Source organism: Herpailurus yagouaroundi, unplaced genomic scaffold (assembly GCF_014898765.1).
Source record: "Herpailurus yagouaroundi ecotype Mexico unplaced genomic scaffold, PumYag 192, whole genome shotgun sequence".
In the NCBI taxonomy this organism is placed as follows: Eukaryota; Metazoa; Chordata; class Mammalia; order Carnivora; family Felidae; genus Herpailurus; species Herpailurus yagouaroundi.
In genome coordinates, this window is record NW_024412423.1 from 12297918 (window position 1) to 12318800 (window position 20883).

Consider the following 20883-nt stretch of genomic DNA (forward strand, 5'->3'; position numbering starts at 1 on the left):
CTTCCCCCACCTTCTTCCACTCTTGAGAAAGCAGATGGACTTACACTTATGATGGGCCTCTGGGACTTAGACTGGTTCTCTTAGCTCTTAAACTTACGGTCAACTTTTGATAAGTAAAGTCTGGATCTCTTGGGCAGAGAGGGCATTCTTCGAGCTCTCCTGCGGGGCCAACTGTCGAATGTAAAAGTCTAGATTGCCTCATGAGGTTTATTTTATTTGTTTAACTAAATTTTTATGCCAATAGGATATGCCTCAGAGTCATCATTCAGAGGTAACATCACATTAATACTTCAGAAGATGTCTGTTTTTAAAAATCATGCGATCCATACAATGATGGTTTGACAGTACACAAGCCAGCTGACACTAGTTTTATCAGGTGAAGAATTATTAAAATATCATTATTTTAAACACTCTCTATTGCTTAGGAAGTTTTTTGGTCTAGTGGAACCCTGCCACAAGGTGATTCTTCATTATATTCTCTGCTTCTTCATCACTTACTAAGGAAGCTTGGAAGGGCCATGTGACTTCATTGCTTCAATTTTCTCCGTCTGTTCATTATCCACTCCCGGAAGAAATGTGAGCATTAACGCGTCTCTCAAGTATCCTGAAAACTTTCAGAAAGGGACTATGTAAATCTAGGCAGTCGTTTCCATAAATATTTTCTCTGTTAAACATTATTTTTATAACTAAAAAACTTATAATAGTCTTTTCAATTGTATAGTATTCATGACCCTGCAGATGAGAACAAGCCAATGATTCAAGGACCTAGTGTCTCCATTTCTAAACAAAACACTAATAAAATACAAAACTGGTTCACTTTAATTTTAAACTATAATGATATCTACACAAGGGACCCTGCATACAGCTTTTAAAATCTTGGAAGGAAAAAGAGAGTTTACAGGATCTGGCGAGATATGATTAGTCCACTCGAAACAATGGTAGTCCATGGAATCCCACGTGTGATTTTGCTCCCATGATAACTCACAGGAAAATGAAAATGAAGCGTGCCTGGTGGTCTTGGTAAGGGCTCTGTTCCCTTTGAGGACAAAATTATTAGAGTGTTTGTCACCCAGCACAGCAGGACCCTTGAGAAGGCTTTTTTTTTTTTGACAATGTTCCACAGAGAAAAATGAGGCTACAGAAAGGCATATCTATTATTGAAGCACCTAAGAATGCTACTTTAGAATCAGGACATAGAAAACACGGTAGAGGGGAAATTAAATTTCTAAAGAGTGTTCATCATTCCTTCTATCAAGGCCCACATTCTGCAGTGGCTACTTGAACATTCTATGATATGCAGACAGAATAGTAACCCAACCTAAAAATCAGTGCCTGTGCCATGTGGTAGTTCACCAGAGCGTCTGTCCTCATCTTGGGGGCATTTTACTAATCTTTGTCAATAGAGAGGCTGCTTTCGAATTTCGCTGCGCAGTAGTTTAAGGAGAAGTAACTCTAGCTTTTAAAGTTCTTAAAATATTCGATTCTCAAACCTACATTTTAATGCTAGAGGGACCTTAATGTTCTGTTATTTCATAAGAAAAATTATTTACATTCGCCGATAAATATTGCACTAGATCAGAGGTCTCCAAACTGTTACGGTATATACCTATTAGGAAAATGATGTTGGGGCGCCTGGGTGGCTCAGTCGGTTAAGCACTGGACTTCAGCTCAGGCCAAGATCTCACAGTTCATGAGTTCAAGCCCCACATCAGGCTCTGTGCTGACAACTTGGAGCATGGAGCCTGCCTCGGATTCTGTGTCTCTGCCACTCTCTGCCCCTCTCCCACTCCCACTCTCTCTCTCTCAAAAATAAATGAACATCGGGGCGCCTGGGTGGCGCAGTCAGTTAAGCGTCCGACTTCAGCCAGGTCACGATCTCGCGGTCCGTGAGTTCGAGCCCCGCGTCAGGGTCTGGGCTGATGGCTCGGAGCCTGGAGCCTGTTTCCGATTCTGTGTCTCCCTCTCTCTCTGCCCCTCCCCCGTTCATGCTCTGTCTCTCTCTGTCCCAAAAATAAATTTAAAAAAGTGGAAAAAAAATTAAAAAATAAATAAATAAATAAATAAATAAATGAACATCAAGAGTGGGATGCCTAAAAGGAAAATGATGCTGAGAAAAATCTCGCAATACATGCATATTTATTTATTCATAAATTATATGCATGTAGTATCATTATTAACTCGTATCTAAAGGCAGAACATACATTTGAGAATACAGCCATTTCTAATAACGATATGCATAAAACCATATTTGAAACCATCTTCTTAATAATTCCAATTTTGTTGGCTAAGTACTTGTCAGATCTTTTTACGGTTGGTTTGTGGCATTTTTCCTTAAATGAATATTGGCGGCTGCTGAGCTCACTTGAAAAGCAACAGTGATACCTCTGCCAATGTCTAGTTGTTTGCTGGGGTCTGCATCACAATTGCAACTTCTGCTTCATGGTTTTTCTGCCATAACCTCTTAAAGTCACTTGCCCTTTTTAATGAAGAATGGTCTCTCAACAAAGTGGGTGGTAGAACGCACGGACTTCTTAAACCCGGCACACAGAAACTACAATGAACATCTGCGCACCACGTGTGACACAGGACAGTGTGACGTACGAGCTAGGTAAGATGGTCTGGGTCACTTCACAAGCGCGGTGATTAGGAAATCAGGAAAAATTAATGTACTTCCTATTTTTAGACAGCAAAGTGGGACATTATAATAGTTTCTTCCTGTATTCCATCTGGTTCACCCACTGGGCCATGTGCCCCCAGTCTGGAGCCAACTGGCTGCCATGACTTACATCCGAAAATGGAAAAACAGAACATGACTAAAGGAAAGTGCGATTGTTAATTCCTCAATACGTTGTGCTCCGAGGACAAACCAAATTGAAAATCAAGACAAGATGACAACACAGGTGAGGATCAAACTACATTAATTTCTAGTGATATTTATCTAAAGAGACAGGATGACTACTTTCCTAGAAGAGAAGGAACCAGAGTGACATAGGAGAGGGAGAGGTGACTCTGGGAGAGGTAACTCAGCATGTGGGAGACTGAGGCGGCTGGCTGGGCAAACAGATAAAACTGAAGAGGAAGAATAAGGCGGTTGATGAGAGCAAATTTCGGTAAAAATGAGAACTAGAAATGCAGTGGCAATCGGGCACCTGAGCGGCTCAGTCGGTTAAGCGTCTGACTTCAGCTCAGGTCATGATCTCCCAGGTTCATGAGTTCGAGCCCCGTGTCGGACTCTGTGCTGACAGCTCGGAGCCTGGAGCCCGCTTTGGATTCTGTGTCTCCCTCTGTCTGCCCCTCCACTGCTTGCACTCTGTCTCTCGCACTGTCTCAAAATAAATAAACATTTAAAAAAAAGTTTTTTTTAAAGAATTTCAGTGGAAATCACACTAAGTTAGAAAAAATATATTTTAATTATGGATAGGCTTAAGAAGATGCTTTTGTTGTCATGATACAGTGGTAATAAAATAGAAGAGAGTTATTATCCCCCTGAGATACTGCCTTTAGCATTTTTATCACTGGTAAGATCAGCTCTTCATCTGCAGGTGCACTGAGTTACAAAGACTCAGGGATAGGACTTTCTCACTTCGGATCCTTGCCTCCATCTTACGTTAACAAGTCCTCTCCTCCCCTGAAGCTCAGAGCCTCTTTGTAAAAAATCTTTAAATTTAAATTTTTTATTTTTTTGAGGGACAGAGAGAGAGAACATGTGTGCAAGCAAGGGAGGGGCAGTGACGGAGGGACAGAGAATCTCAAGCAGGCTCCATCCTGCCAGCACAGAGCCTGACACAGGGCTCGATCCGACGAACCATAAGATTGTAACCTGAGCCAGAATCAAGACTTGGATGCTTAGCAAACTTAAAGGGGCCCCTCATCCATTTTTTAAAGTAGGCTCCATGCCCAATGTGGGGCTTGAACTCACAACTGTGAGATCAAAGTCACATGCCCTACTGACTCAGCCAGCCAGCACCCCGCTCAGAGCCCCTTTCTGTGCCACTCTGGTCCTCTCCTTCCGGTCCCATTAAGACCCTAATTCTCAATTTCTGCCCGTCCGCCTGCCTTCTCAGGCATCTTCAACCTGGCCCACAGCTGTTACCCTGTGCCTACAAACACGTAGAGTTCTCTTTTCTCCTAGAAAATGTTCTCTTGACCCAGCTGCCCTCTCTAGATAACTGCTGTAATTTTTTTTTTCCCTTTTGCTGCTGATCTGCTCAAATAAGCAGCCCTTATCTGCTGCCTCCATAGTCCCTGCCAGATCCTGGAACTGGGCTTCTTTTCTTACTAGTTTGCAGAAACGACTTCCACATCGTTCTCTGGCAATCGTGACTATGGCCTATTTATGTTTGATGCCTCCTTCCCTCTCCCCTCCGGGCTACATCCCTAGCCCGGCCTTTTCCACTCCCTGCCCCGAATCCAGACTCCCTCTTTCCTCTCTGGGATCTTCACTGTACCTTTAAGACACCCTTCTGTTCACAACATTAACACTCTCCGCATTAAGCCCCAGGATGTTTAATTCTTCATCCTTTCTTTGAACTTTCTCATGTTCTTCCCATCCCCATTTATCAAATCATTTGCTGCAGAAGAAAGGCCTGAATAAAAATTAGTTGAGTGAATAAATAAATGAAGGGACATGTATTCTATGCCCCGGCCAAGAAGCATCTTTACCGTTCTATCAAGTCCATAGTTACTTCCTATCTTTACAATGTTAATAAATTATAGCCATTTGGTTCGGGTGGGTCACCGAGTCACCCAGCTACTTAAATTCAGGTTAACTAGCCAGGAAACCATAAATTGCAGCATGTGATTCCCACCAGTACACAGCAGGGTTGAGTCGAGCCATTTCTCACGGGTGCATTCTCACGAAGACTACAGGGCAGCTATTCTCGAAGCACGTTTTCTTGCTCCAAATGGTTCCATGATTAAAGCACAGTGAACTACGGCAATGTTCATAAACGTACGCACTAGACAAGAGTTGCAACAAACAGGGTGGAATACTTAAAAGGCAAAAGTGCTAAAACAGAGGCATTGGGGGATGATCTTGACTCGCTTCTATTTCCACCTTTGATACATTTCAACGAGTTTTGTTCGTGGGTTGCCTGAAGCCTGGTGTGCGTTGAAGCCTTTCAATTAACTAGCTAATATATTTAAGCTTTTCTCTGAGAGTGACATTCACTACTTTCCCTTTGAAACTGCTTGCCAATCGATACCAGTGGAGATGAACTCAAAGTCACGAATATGGTGATTATGAGGCTTTTGTGCTTGCCTGATGAAGCTGCTTCCCTCCAAGGAACACTTGACATGCCTAAGGTTCCTATACTCCTTGCCATGCAATATCCCTGACGTTCGACTGGGTTGATTTCGTACCAAATGAAAATCACATACACCCTTCTGCTTCTCCCCCACAGCTTATTACTGAAGTCAGTAGTTTCCTTTTATGAAAAACTCAAGTTGCATGAAACAACAAAGTAAATAAATATAATACGTGACACAGCCTTATAAAAACAACTATATAAGGTACCGTGTGATCCAACTTTAAAATCCTTTTCTGTTCAGGGAGCCTTGTCGAATTATTCTAACCATCACTGATGCCATTTGCCTCTGAAGGCTTACAGAAATTAAAATTTCGCACCGCATGGTACACTGCATGTTCTGCTTTGTTTGTGACTGTCAATTGCCTGTCCGTCTTTAAGACTAGGGACCCTGTCATAATTTACATCTCCACCATATGGCACACTGGAAAAGGTGTAGTTGTGAACCAGCATTCACATATCTACTGAACAATTAGTGTTGGCCAGGGGGTAAGGAGGAGTGTGAAAAATAGTCACCAAAATAGTGACAGAACGTACTAGCCGGGAATTTCCAAACTGCAAGTAATACAGGCCCAAACTTTTTTTTAATGTGTATTTATTTTTGACGGAGAGAGAAAGAAGAAGAGAGTGATCAAGGGAGAGGGACACAGAGACGGAGACAGAGGATCTGAAGCAGGCTCCATGCTGTCAGGACAGAGCCCGATGCGGGACCCGAACCCACAAACCGTGAGAGCGTGACCTGAGCCGAAGTTGGATGCTTAAATGACTCAGCCACCCAGGCTTGTTTTTATTCCTTCTTTCATTTAACTAGTATTTGTTCGGCGCCTACTATGTGCAGACATCACCCTAGATGCTTAGAACGTATCAGTGCACAATTGACAGCAAGACTCCCCCTCTTGGGGAGCTCACTCTGAAGCACAGTGATGCACACATGACGCCATAAACATAATAAACCATTACAAGATGTAACAGAAGACCATGGAGGAGAAAAGAGAAAAAACAGGGTCAATGGTACCAGAGAGAGTCAGTGGCAGGAGATGTCAGGTCTCTGGTAAAGAAACGTGACAGGCTGGTGTCAGCATGTTCTAGGCAGAGGTGGCAATCAGTGCAAAGCCCCCGAAGCGTACTCAAGTCTGAGATGTCAAGGCCAAGGCCAATGTGGCTAGAGCAGAGTCAGCAAGAGGGAGAAGAGTAGAGGCAGAGCAGAGAGAACTCATTAGGGGTGTGTGCGTGCATGGGTGCCCAGGTGGGTGGTACATCACCATGTGGGTTTGTTAGGTAATTAAAGAAATGAAATTTTAAGCCAAGAAATGAAGTTTTCGTCAGGTGAAATGGAAAGCCAAAGCTAATGCAAGGTTCTGAGCAGAGGAATACAGAGTGTGACTTTCATTTTAAAAGATTCACCCTGCTTTATTTATGCGAGGCAAAAATCAAAGCATGGAGACAAATGAACAGGCTACGGTAATTATGAAGTTGAGAGTCGGGAGTGGCTTGAACCCTGGGGACAGTGGAATGCCACTTAGATTGTAGGTTTAGAGTTTACATTCTAGATATTCTAAGAATCTTCTGGAAAGCAGCATCAAGAAAATGTGTGGCTCAGTTGGTTAAGCGTCCAACTATTGATCTCAGGTCAGGTCTTGATCTCAGAGTCACGAGCTTAAGCCCACATGTGGGCTCTGCAATGGGCATGAAGCCTACTTAAAAAAAAAAAAAAAAGAAAATGCTCTGATAGATACACTTGGGGTTGGAGAAAAGGAAGGAGACAAGGATTAACATCAAGAATTTTGGCTGGAGCAGGTGGAAGGCTGCAGGCTCCACGTAACTAACAATGGGGACCCCTCAGGTAGAACCAATAGCAGAGGACAGGTTTGCAGCTCCATTTGGGGCATGTTAAATTAAAAACTTCTAATATATATCTAAACAGACATCGCGTAAGGAATTAGATACGCAAGTCTGAAGTCTGGATCTAAGATGTGAGCTGGAGCACGGTTATGGTGTTAAACCAGAGTGGCCAAGAGCAACCCACTCTCTGACTGCAAAGTAGTTCGACAGTATATGACAGCTCGGTGTCCACACCCATTTGTGTGAAATCATCCAGGTTCTGATGAGGAGAGACAGCTCGTAGATCGGATTTCATCACCTTCTACTTGTATTGTGAATAACTGCTAAAGAGAAAAATCTACGTCTTAACCGACTCTCCACTCTCCAAATTGCATTTTCTCCAAAGCAATGGGTACTATAAAATGAAGCATCATAGAAAAATACTTCCTTGAAAATGTAAGTGGTAGGTCCTAGGAGAGTAACTTGGATGAAAAACCACCATCCATCACTCCTTTACGGGTGTTCTTGAGCAATGGTCAAAAGTCTGCTTTCCTAATTGTGTACCAGTATCTTACTTGCACAGAGATCAGATTTTCCTGTATGTTCGTGTGTGTATGCGTGTGTGTGTGTACACATACATGTGCATGTATATATGTTATACACCTACAACATGTATGGTTTGGATGCCAGTGTATTACCACGGGATCAATTTCACTGATACAACAGTAAAATGAATGACTCAAAGTAAAACACTGCTCCTGCTCACAGTTATGGAAATAAAAGTTAGGGATGCCTTTTCCCAAGAGTGATTTTCTATTTTTTTTATGTTTATTTATTTTGGAGAGAGAGAGAGAGAGAGAGAAAGACAGTGTGAGCAGGGGGGAGGCAGAGAGAAAAGGGAGACACAGAATCCGAAGCAGGCTCCAGGCTCTGAGCTGTCAGCACAGAGCCCGACGCGGGGCTCGAACCCACGAACCTCAAGATCATGACCTAAGCCAGAGTCGGACACTTAACTGACTGAGCCATCCAGGTGCCCCCCAAGAGTGATTTTCTAAAACATACATGTTCACTTCACCAAGTCAAGATGGTAGTGTTCAAGTGAAGCCAGTATACAGTTATGCCAATTTTAAGTACCTGTCATCTTCCAGAGTTATACAAACCAACCCGTTCTCTTTGTCAAAAGTTCTATCTCTACAGCACAGGAAGTCTGAACCCAAATTTATCTTTAAATAATTAGGAGTTGTAGAAAATGTTCCTAAATAACACATGATAGAGCAACAAATCTTTACTGTCCTGGGATGCCAAAGCAAAACAAAACGAAACAAAACAAAACACAGGAAACTACCATCACTTTTTCATAAAAACAACACGAGGAGTCATAGGCAAGATTTGGTGATATGCCAAAGGTGTTTGCTGGGAAGCCAACCTAGTATTTTAAGAGTATTTTAAGCACCCTGAAAATCTCCTCATGTGCTCGTTCATTCTAAGACCTATGAAATTTCTCTGCATTGTAGATTCCCCCTCTGGAAAATTAAAATAGTAACAACATTTTCCCTGAAAAGTGGTAGTGAAAACAGATTATATTAAAGACCCCGGTAAAATGTACTTACCTAAAATGCCATACAATGCCAAGGTATGAACTATTTTCTCAATTATAATAATCATTTCCAAATACTAATTTAATATTCAACAGAAATACTCAGTGCTGTATCAGGAAATCCCGATAAATGCGCCATCAGTAATTCCATTACATGTATATATCACCTGACTCCGCAAAACTCGACACAAACACATACATGAAAGTCTTTACTCGTGGCGACATAAAAGCTGTTTTATGACGAACTCATTGGCCTTCAGCCACCTAACTTGGCAGAGCGCGTATTTTAAGAGGACGAGGCACAAGAATTTCAAAATATATAACCTTAACTGAGCTAACTTGGGTGCTGACAGGAAAACCTTAGACTATAATTATTCTAACAATAGCATCAGGCTACAAACCCCCTCACCACGCGGGGTCAAAAGCTTCCCCTAGAAAGGCAAAGGTTTCTCAGTGAACACTAGGCAACATGGCTCATAAAAAATTCATTATATTACCCTTCTCTTCCTGTGGTAAGACAGATGTAAAATCAGCAATTTTCCCTGTAGATCTTTCTCACGGCACTGAGAAAATGAACTTGGAAACACACACACACACACACACACACACACACACACACACACACACACTGACAGAATGTGTCAGTCTGATGAGAGAGTTGTAGGTAAAGCACGTCACAAGCCACAGATCAAAGGGGCCACGCGTTCGATGGCGGCCTCTTAAGGCAAAGGACCGCCATATGCCTGTGCTGGGACCCGCCACTCAGACAGTTATGGGAAAGGCGGTGGAATGTGGAACATGGAGAGAAGAGGCCTATAATTATTCACAAAACTTCAGGAAATAAACATTCACTTTCAAAAAATTGTTTTCAGCTGCTTTAAAGCCAAGTGACAGCTAAATTACAGTTCGGGGAAAGAAAAGGTTCCATTTTCTAATTTGATGCATTTTGTTGCATCGTACTACATTATCCAGAGTCAGGACTGCCACATCCTGTCAGGCTTCAAACCACAGGCCGAAAGCCCCACGCAGCTGAAAGAGCCGTTTGTCCAGCCACACAGTGTGCTAAGTGTTCTGGGAGAAAAGTGTGTGGGGACTCGGGGCGATTCTTTTGGTTCACATTCCTCGGATTTCCACAAGTGCTTTTTGGCCGTACATGCTGTGGCTGCTCCCTCAGCTTCTTCTTTGTGCCAAGCTGGGATATGTTTATGGAAACTCCGCAGGCCCTGCCAGGGAACAGCCCCAGACTCACATTCTCCCATGGCTTGGCCAGGAAAGGAGGATGGGGAGGTGGGAAGAAGAAATCGTGGGAATCGGCACGGCGAGTCTTGGGTGCTCACGCGCCGGCCGGCAGCTGTCAGGAAAATGAATAAGGGGCCGGTATCTGACGGCGTAAGAAGGAAGAAAGGAAATTAAGTTTTTATTAAAAGAGATAACAGAAATGCTATCGGCCGGGCAGTTTCCTATGGCCCGCTGAGCCCAGTGATGAGGATCCCCTGGTCTACAAATGATGGACCGTCACTAACGGTCGGTGGACATACACTATGAGATTCCTCAAAGCTCTGTTCTACCTCAGACTTTACGCTCATTAAACATTTAAGACACTCGAGCCAATTCGATATGAAAAAACTAAAAATCCTATACACTTTCCTTAATCTGAGACACTGAGCTAGGTTTTTCCACCATAAAGCCTGGGCCACGATCAATCAGAAATATGTATTCAAAAGGGGAAATACTTAACAATTTTACACACTGAAGAATGAAGGCAAAAGTTCTGGCTGGGATGCAGGTTCATCACAAGAAATTCAAGGTAATACTCCCTGATTCCTTATTAAGATCTTATAGTTCTGTTTGTCACGATTGTGAGCAACTTCAAAAACCAAACACGTTTTTAAAATTACACATCAGGGGCGCATAGGTGGCTCAGTTGGTCTGACTCTTCGTTTCGGTTCAGGTCGCCATCTCATGGTTTGTGAGTTCAAGCCCTGTATCTGTCAGTGCTGAGCCTGCTTGGGATTCTGTCTCTGTCTCTCTCTCTCAAAAATAAACAAACATTTTTTTTAAAGGAATTAATCATCTCTCCCTTTATATTGATGCATTTGCCTGTCAAAGTTTGCTACACATTCAACTAATGACATGGCAATTTTTTTTTTTTTTACCTCAAATGACATACATACATGTCTTGAAAACCTTTTACCTTTTTAAAATTGTGAATGACCTAAATGATTTAGGACAGATTAAAAAAAAAAAAAAAAACCTAAAAAAAATCCAAAAGCAGATGACTTGCTCCAAATGAGGTAGACATCTTTACTCACACAAATTAAAGGTGCTTGTACGTACCTGCTTCTTTTAAAAAATTTTTTTCAATGTTTGTTTATTTTGGAGATAGAGAGACAGTGAGAGTGGGAGAGAGACAGACAGAGAGAGAGGGAGACTCAGAATCTGAAGCAGGCTCCAGGCTCAGAGCTGTCAGCACAGAGCCTGACATTGGGTTCAAACCCACAAACCGGGAGACATGTCCTAAGCTGCAGTTGGACACTTAACCAACTGAGCCACCCAGGTGCCCCCATACGTACGTGCTTTCTCAGGGCACTGAAATGAGAATAACCAAGAGGTCCCAAATAATCTCTCGTCACGTTTCCCGATTTTAGTATGTACAATTCTTGGGTTGCAATGAAAATAAATCTTTTTTTCTAAAAAGGTTTTCAAATTCAGTTATTACCAGTGAGCGGTTTGGTTTGTCACATGATTCACAGTGGTGAACGCTTCAGTACTGGTGAAGTGGAAGATGAGCAGACTTAAATGCACTCACTGGATTGGGACACTCCCATTTTCAACTTAACGGGTTATTTTGGTGTGGAAAGAGCTGAAACTTGAGTGACCAATGAGAAAACAATTGTCTGGGGCATGAGTGCTGTGTAGTGTGACTTTGGATTTTAAATAAAGTTATTTTTACAGAACCAAAAAAACCCTATACTCTCCATCTAATCATTCTAGTTCATGAAATCATGCTCATTTCTGAGTTCGTTTTAAAAATTCTAAGAAAGAAATGCAACTTAAATCACATTTATTTTTTTTTTTCAACGTTTATTTATTTTTGGGACAGAGAGAGACAGAGCATGAACGGGGGAGGGGCAGAGAGAGAGGGAGACACAGAATCGGAAACAGGCTCCAGGCTCCGAGCCATCAGCCCAGAGCCTGACGCGGGGCTCGAACTCCCGGACCGCGAGATCGTGACCTGGCTGAAGTCGGACGCTTAACCGACTGCGTCACCCAGGCGCCCCAAATCACATTTAAATTACATTTAAAATCTTTGGGGGAACAAAAAGAATGATATTAATAAAAAATTTAGTTACTACATGTGAATTCTTCATTGGAATAAGGAGTTAAAAACAAGACTGTCCCAGAATATGTGTAGCTCAGTTTATATATTCAACAGGAAACCAAAGACCGTGAATTATTAAAATCTCTGAAGAAAGAAGATGAATTTTGGAAACGTGAGACATTTAAATAAGTTTCAGTAAGATGTCTCATTAAGATGGCTCTGTAAGTTCACACACACTTAAACACATAACCTCTTTTCCAAAAAAATCAATGACAGATAAAATCAGTTAGAAATCAGTCACCTCCAAAAACAATATAAACATTTCCATGTACTCAAATTAGAGAAATACAAAGGAGCAGTAGAGCTGAAACTCCATGCTCTCTGGGTTCTGGGACAGGTTGGCCAGAATTGTGGCTCCATCAAGGGTAACAGGTCTAGAAATAGAGATGGCAGGCAGCAGCCAACCTTAATATCTAAAGCGAATTTGAAGTAAGGACTCTCTCCAAACACATCACGAAAAGAGACCAAAGAAAATCCCTGTTGACAACCAAGAAAACCAACAACTAAAACAATGGTTCATTATAAACAATTAATCTGGTAGGAGCTTGGTGGGCAGTCATTAAAATGACTTATAATGTTCGGTTCATCTTTTGCGATGTGCAAAAGGGATTATAAAATAAAACGTGGAAAAATAAAGAATGAAAAAAGTGGGTATGTAAAAAGCTTATTAGAAACTTTAGGAATGAAAACAATGAACAGAAAAGTCTCAATAAACTGTATAAGTGCTGAAATAATCACCAAGGCAGAACTAGACAATTTTAAGAAGTGATGAATTCACTTCAAGTGCATTACAGAGAAAGAAAGAAAATGAAGAACAGGTAAGAGCCAGAGGATAATTTGAGAGACTCTAATGTAATTCCAAACTGATTTCTTAAAAAAAAAAAAAAAAGGAAGGAATTACAGATGAACAATATTTGAAGATAAATAGCTGAATAACTGAAGAAATCCATAAATTTTTATACTACAAACGTATTCTGAATGCCAAAAAAAGATACACAGAATACCTTCTACATCTAGAAACACATTGCAAAATTGCAGAATATAAAGGAAAAAAGAAAAATCTTAATCTACCAAACAGAAAAGACTGCATATGTACTAGGAATAATTCTAAGTCTGGGAAAATCTTCAGGCAGCAACAGTTGAGGCTAGAAGACCATCTAATAATATTCAATACTATCTTCAAAGTGCAGAGAGAAAGTAACTAGTAACCTACAACTTTATACCCAGCTAACCTATCACTTAAGAAAAATAGAAAGAATAATAATAATAACAACAAGAACAACAGCTAACTTAAGAGAGTATAAAGCATGTATTTTAGCAAGAAGAAAAATAAAGTGAAAAATTAATGGATATAAAATAATGTTAAAGAGAAACTGATTAAAAATGCATCAGTAAATTTAATTAGTTACAGCTGAAATGACAACTACTTTTAAAACGTAAACTAAGCTCTAAGTTGTAAAACTAAGGTAAGAAATGGTAAGAAGAAATAAATTACAAAAATATATACTTATTTATTATTATCCATAGAGAGTATAAATATCTCCAGTAAAAAAATCCTAAATATTTCACATTTCTGGGTGCTATGCTGCAAACACCCCATGTTCACACTCCCTCAAGATCTCTACACTTGTTCTTCTTGTTTGGAAATGCATCCCCTTAAATTTTCTCTGGGCCTTTGTCTCTCACTTTCATTCAAGCCTCTGCTCAAATACTGACTTTTCAGAAGTTAGAGGTCAGAGAGAAGGTGACAAATCTATTTGAAATAGACCTTCTTTTATTTGTCGCCACAGGAAACTATATCCTCTTAGATGTAAGCCTCATAAAGACATTGAGCTAATGCTTGTGGAGTATAAGAAGGGATGAAAGAAAAAGAACTAAAATAATGGCAGCAGTGCCATTAGCAACTAAATACTTTCTGAAGTGTTTCTTTTTTTTACATTTTTAAATTTTTTAAAAAATTTTATTTTTGACAGAGAGAGTGAGACAGAATGTGAGCAGGAGCAGGAAAGGGCCAGAGAGAGGGAGACACACAATCGGAAGCAGGCTCCAGGCTCTGAGCTGTCAGCACAGAGCCCGACGTGGGGCCCGAACCACAAACCGTGAGAACATGACCTCAGCTGAAGTCAGACGCCCAACCGACTGAGCCACCCAGGCGCCTCTGAAGTGTTTCTTAATAGGAATGTAAACTAAAAAAATATTTGAGTAGCCTCTGGAAATGTGATTTTAAGTACTGTGATATCGCCAACTATCGGGAAAAGCAACAGACAATGTTTACACAGCAAAACCAAGCTGCATTCCATAAATTATCTCATTGAATCTTCCTAACAGTGTAACCTATGGAAAAAACTGAAACTTACAAAATTAAGGCCAGTAGTTCAAAGCTACTGAGGTAGTGAGTAGTAAAATCAACATAGTAACAGAGACCTCTTTGACTCTAACTTCAGTGCCTTTGTACCACACAGATCTTCCTACTCAAATGCCTCCAGAGTACCTATTTTGTGAGAGGTAAAACGTCTAACTATAGGCCATCCTTATTTCTGAAGCATTATTACACCTTGCAAGCTCTCTGCATCACAGAGGAGGAACTACATTTCCCAGAATTCCCTTCCCTCCATGATTCCAACTTAGTGGTTTTTACATGACAGCAAGAGAGTGGGAGATGGAAGGATGGGCATGGTTCTCCTGAAACACTGGCAACCAGAAATATGGACAGTGATGACATTCACAGCAGCTTAGCAGGGAGTTACTGAGAACCAACAGCTTTATAACTTCAGGCTGATATCAGAGATCATTCTTCTGATCTTTGCTTCTCAGGTTCTTCCAATGTAAGCCTCCAACTGTTATATTAAAACCCGTTAGGGGCACCTGGGTGGCTCAGCTGGTTAAGCATATGAATTCGACTCAGGTCATGATCTCACAGCTCATGAGTTCAAGCCCTGAGTCGGGCTCTGTGCTGATGGCTCAGAGCCTGGAGCCTGCTTCAGATTCTTGTCTCCCTCTCTCTCTCTCCCCCTCCTTGGTTCATGCTCTGTCTCTCTCTCAAAAATAAATATAAAAAAAAACTTTTAGGGGTACCTGTAGGTTCAGTTGGTTGAGCATCCGACTCTTGATTTCGGCTCAGGTCATGATCCCAGGGTCAGGGGATCGAGCCCCATGTCGAGCCTGTGTAGAGTTCTGTGCTAAGCATGAAGCCTGCTTGGGATTCTCTCTTCCCCTCTCTCTGCCCCTCATCCTGACTCTCACTCTCTCTCTCAAAAACAACAAAAAATCCTTTATACTGAGACACAAAGAGTAGGTTCTGAGTTCTTCACCAAATCCCGAATATGTGCATTTTGCATGTGATATTTTTATTTCATCACAACCTCTCTTAATCTTGTACCAGATGCAAAAAAATGGAGGCATAAAAAGTTGTTGCTCTAGATCACAATCTATGACCAGGGGTTGATCCCTCGAGCCTATGCTGATTCTGCTTCAAGTGGAGGAGTGTTTGGGGAAAAATGCGGAGGCAGGTGGGCTAAGTGAGGAACAAGGTCACAATCTCCTAGCAATATCATTAACAGTGTGTGGGTACAGAAGCATGAGATGGTGGCAAATGTACTGACCAGCCATGTACTAAAACATCAAGGGAATGAGAAAATGACACCTCTGGTTTATCCCTCAGTGACCCAAGTTGGTGCTCGAGAAAGTCATAGTTTCACTGGGCAACTGTTTAGCCCTCTGCACAAATCAGGATGAAAAATGTTGCCTCTTGTGTTAGACACTGTAAATTAGCTATTTCATTATGTTTTACTTTCATAATTTTAAAGGTCTCCCAATCATTTTTATTGCCCATTCAATTACAGTAAACCCTTAGTGGGTAAATAATCCTTCTTCCGAAAGGTATTTATAGCAACATGTTCTTTTCTGGGCTTACCCAGACAAAACAGTGGTTTTTACTAAAAGTCCTTGGTCACTCAGTCAAATGCATCGTTCAGCCCACAGTGCTGAGTAACCGTGCAGAGAAGCCGGCCTCATACATAAGATCAATAATAACTCTAATGTACTCTGTACAGGCAAGATTGGGTACTTCCTTCATGAGAGACTAAAAGACTGTAAAAAGAATAGCGTTACTGTTAGCCAGCACTTTTATTCTTGTTTTACAAGCAATACGCAATTTAATTTGGATTTAACTTCCCCATTCAGTAGTCTGTAGTTCTTTTAGAATGCCAATATGAAGGAAATGGCAAATCAGAAGAGTCTGGTAAACGTGCATTTTAAACATAAGGCAGGCGTTATTAGATCCACCATGTGTCCAATCTTTGTTCTTGGTTCATCGGGCCACGATTCATGTCAAATCATTTATCTTATTTTTATTTCAAGACTACAACTGATACGTGATGCAGCTTAGCAGTTAGAGAAAATGATTAATAGGCCTCCTTAGCTTCTGATGAATGGTTGCTAATATAAAAATAGAGCAAAATCAACAACTACCACAGCATATACAAATAATAGTGATCCAGAAATGTAAGTGCAATCCTGCACCTGTTTCTGGGAAAGAGGGCAACGATTTGATGAGAATCTGTATTTTCCTGCCTGGGGCTTCTGATTTACAAGTCAATTTCTATTCTTAATTTATTTTCTGATAAGCCAGGAGATCAGTACTATATTTTAACCAGATTGTGTCGTAGAGGTTTTTAAACCTGTTTTCTCTACGTGTCTAATTTGAGGTTAATGGGTGCTTTGGTTCAACGAGGGTGTCTAATGTCTCTTGTTCCCATTTTGCAAGCCAAACGTTCGTTTGGACCACAATTTGTCAGATGATTATAATCTGCTTATATCCATTCAGGTGGCCACTGAATTGCCCGCAATCTGCACCATTCATCAACTTGCCTTCTTGGTTGTTAAGGGAACTGAAAACATCAGCTCAACTATTTTTTTCCAATCTGGTGTTTTTCATGTTTCCCCCACTTTCATCATGTTAGTTAATTTCTCTGTTTTTGCATTCACTTTTCCACTCATGGTGGAAAAATACATCGGAGTTTCATCATGACCACGATTTTTTTTAGCCTGCATAAAAACCTAGCAGTGTCTTTTAACCTGACCTTGACAAGGAGACTACTCAAATTTTCACAGTGAGAGATGTAGGAGGGCTCCAAAAAAATAGGCTAGTTCGGTAGCATGAGAAATGAAAGTGGAATCAGTTGCCTCTTTACCAACCAAAATTATGTCCATGTATTTCCACTATCTTCATCTATATCACACTTAGTGGAAATAAATACTTAAGTAAATACTCATAATCACTATAATATTCCTGAGGACTGTGGCTCTGTCTTCACAGATAAAACTAAGGAGAATGCTGGGCAATTATCCCACGGGTTTCATTCACAAAGACAAACGTGTAGGAAAATGTGGCCAAGTCATATGGCTTTGTCCTCAATTAAAAAAAAAAAAGTCTTTTCTTTAAATCTTTTCAATCTGTTTTTTTAATAGTAATCCAACAAATATTTAATGGGTACTTAATTTGTTACAGGTTTTTAGATATTCAAAAGATAAAAACCACCCTGAAGAAATTCTAGAAATGGGGATTCACAGAGTGAATTCAATCCCACGCCTCCTCTTCATTCCCTATCCACTCACCAAACTGTACCACTGAACATGTGACACCTCTATGAAAAATACAGGAAGCTATATAAATTACAAAATACACTCACGATGTCTTCAGCTAAGTGGAAAAAGTATGTACATTTTCCAAGAGAGAAAAACAGATTCAAAGTATATGGCTATCGCCTTCAAGGGAGAGGAGTCACTATACCATCCAGGTCAAACATACGATACCCCGTCGTACCAAGCTATTCCCCCCTGTATATTCCAGCAAAGACAAGAGACGCTAAAGAGCTTTGATGAAGACAAGGACAGAATATCGTGGAGGTATACAGAAGAACCAGCTAAACAATAAGACTGTCCAAGACTCCCTGCTTCAGGAGGCATGAATGTCCTCCCTAGCAAAATCTTTTCCCTGATCAAGAGACTGGATCTCTAGGAGATAGTGGCAAGAAATAAGCTGTGGGCGTTCACTTACTAAATGTTTGCTCATCATTTATTATTCATTGGACATATGTTCAATAAATATTTCCTGAGTATCTATCATGCGCCAGGCATATGGCATTTACCAAGAATCCCTTATATGCCAGGTAATGCGTAAGTATCAGGGATTCGTCTATGTCCTTGAGAAGGAAACTGAAAATTCTAGGAAGAACTTCAAATCCATTCTTTTCCCCCAATCAATGATGACCCAAAGCCTTCTAATTTCTATTTAGGGAAGCCACACCCATTTTCTTGGGGTAGGTTTCCCAAATACTCTGTAGGGGAAAAAAACCCTTCCCATTACGAAAATTATACATTAAAGAAGTCAAATTGGTTATTTCCAGCTTGTAAACCACTGTTAAAGAAAAAAAGAACACCCCAAGCCTAGGGCAAATCCTAGGTGACACCTAAAAATGGAAATATTTCTGGCAGAGGATATTGAGAAGAAACCACAAAGAAGGTAAATTTTTTGATCACCTTTGTCTCTACAGTACTGGAAACTTGTGGAAGCAAAGATTTCTCACTAAGAAAAGGAAAACTATGGGGTGCCTGGGTGGCTCAGTTGGTTGAGCGTCGCACTTCGGCTCAGGTCACGATCTTGCGGTCCGTGAGTTCGAGCCCTGCGTCGGGCTCTGGGCTGATGGCTCAGAGCCTGGAGCCTGCTTCCGATTCTGTCTCCCTCTCTCTCTGCCCCTCCCCCGTTCATGCTCTGTCTCTCTCTGTCTGAAAAATAAGTAAACGTTTAAAAAAAAATTTTTTTAGAAAAGGAAAACTGAGTTGTTTCACTTAAATGAGATGGAATTTTACCTGAAATGACTCCTTTTTCCTTTTTGAGAATTTAATGTAGGAGGCTGTTAACCCCTCCAGTATCAGATCTGGAACTACCTGTAGGCACCCTCCTGTGGAAACACCGAGACAGGATATACACGTCTCATAAAGATATAGATGTACATGCAATGGCTCCAGTATCAGACATACACATCTCATTAAAACCACCCTGAAATTTGCTGTGAGCAATGAAATAGATCCCAAGACCAGGAAAATAGTTCAGCTATGTGACCAATCTAAAATATACACCAGGTAAGAAAGAAGAAGATCCACTCTTAATTAAAAGCAAATACCCAGTTTCCTTCTCCTATTTTTCTCAATTTGCCTCTTCACTTAGTGTTTCAAAGTAGAAACACTTTTTTTCTACTTTCAAAGTAGAAAAACTCAGCTAGAGTTTCAAAGTAATTTTCTGATTTTCTCCATTAAGATTTCTCCTCTGTTTTTCTTTCTCCTCCTTTTTCAGACAGGTTGTCATGAGTTTGGAAGCTACTGAAAAGAGCTTAGCGCCATTAAAAAATCAACCCAACTCCCTGCTTCTCAAATATTTGATAAGAAATGTTGCCTGTGTTAAGTCTATAACATATACATTTCTTGGGGGATTATACTATACCAATTATACTGTTCCTGATTAAAATTGTAAAATGCTTTGGGGCAACTATGTTCACATTTCATATAAAAGCAAATAGGTTTACGAGTCAGAAATTTAACAGGGGCTTGGAACAACACATTAAAGAAGGAATCGTTCCTTGTGATTCAAGGTCATGTCCTGTTTTTTATAAATAGAATTCATTTAAAGTGATGTAAATAGCATACACTTCATGTTATATAAAGCAATGAAATATTGCATACACCTTGTATCATCTGTCTATATTGAATTTTTGCTATTTATTTCTACTAATGACATCTTTGCCAAAGGGGTAAAACAAGTTTTAGAAATGTTCGCTACATTGGCATAGCCACTACACATCTGCTTTTCATAATCTTGTTGCCCTACATCATCACCAATTTCTGAAGTACATTTTAGCCAGTGTTACTGTCTGTCGTGAACAACACGAACGTCAGGCCCAGATCGGGCAGGGGGTGGCATGAAACCACCTTGGTTATCAACATTTCCATAGTCAAAGCGTGTTTGCTGTATTTGCTTCTTCCAGAGCTGACCACACTTCAGAATGGCATGCGGTGACCCAAGAGTTCTCTTCCCACTTTTGGGGTCTCTCCTATTTGCAGAATCTAAAACTACAGGAGAAGAGCAGACCCATTTGGATGCGCAGCCATTGCATGTACATCTATATCTTTATGAGACTTCTATATCCTGTCTCCGTGTCTCCACAGGAGGGTGCCTACAGGTAGTTCCAGATCTCAGTTATGCAAAGAAAATGCATTCCTTTACCACAAGCACTTGCACTGCTTGTAAAAGGTCCTCTCTGAGAAAGAGGCACTGGAGAGATTGTTAAAAGTGAAGATGAGTTAGTGCGCTGACGGGCAGAATAGAAAGAATAAGACAGGCATATTTTAGCTTTGACACAATCCCAGAGGAACGGAACAAAAGGAAAGCGGGGTGGGGAGTGAGACAGAAAAGGAGAGAAATCGTGTGAGGGTTCGAACAGTTCCCTGTCTACCCTTAGAACAGGGGCAGGCGATTTCCCAAATGGGACGGAGGTTCTCAGAGAGGCCTTACACACTACTGTGTCTCAAGATAGTCTGTCTGTAGGAAAGGAAGACAAAGGACAAATCCGATGGCTCCTTCTCATTCACTGATTCCCTCCGATCCAAGTCTGCCCTTTGGAACGTCGATATCCTTCTATTTGTCTATTTGTCTCTGGGCTGTTTTGGGTAAGGACTGCATGAGCTAGAGGCCCCAGGGCGCTAATTTCGCCAGTGCGCAT

General features: G+C 40.9%; 2 long non-coding RNA genes across 2 annotated transcripts in view; one reads left to right on the forward strand and one right to left on the reverse strand.

Moving 5' to 3' along the window:
- LOC121010618 (uncharacterized) overlaps positions 1–20883 on the reverse strand; it is a 281707-nt gene that overhangs the window by 143022 nt on the left and 117802 nt on the right. The gene's annotated exons all lie outside the window — the stretch shown is intronic.
- LOC121010617 (uncharacterized) lies at positions 14739–18227 on the forward strand. The gene is made up of 2 exons (XR_005781287.1): positions 14739–14931; positions 17616–18227. It is a non-coding gene; the product is annotated as an uncharacterized LOC121010617 (long non-coding RNA).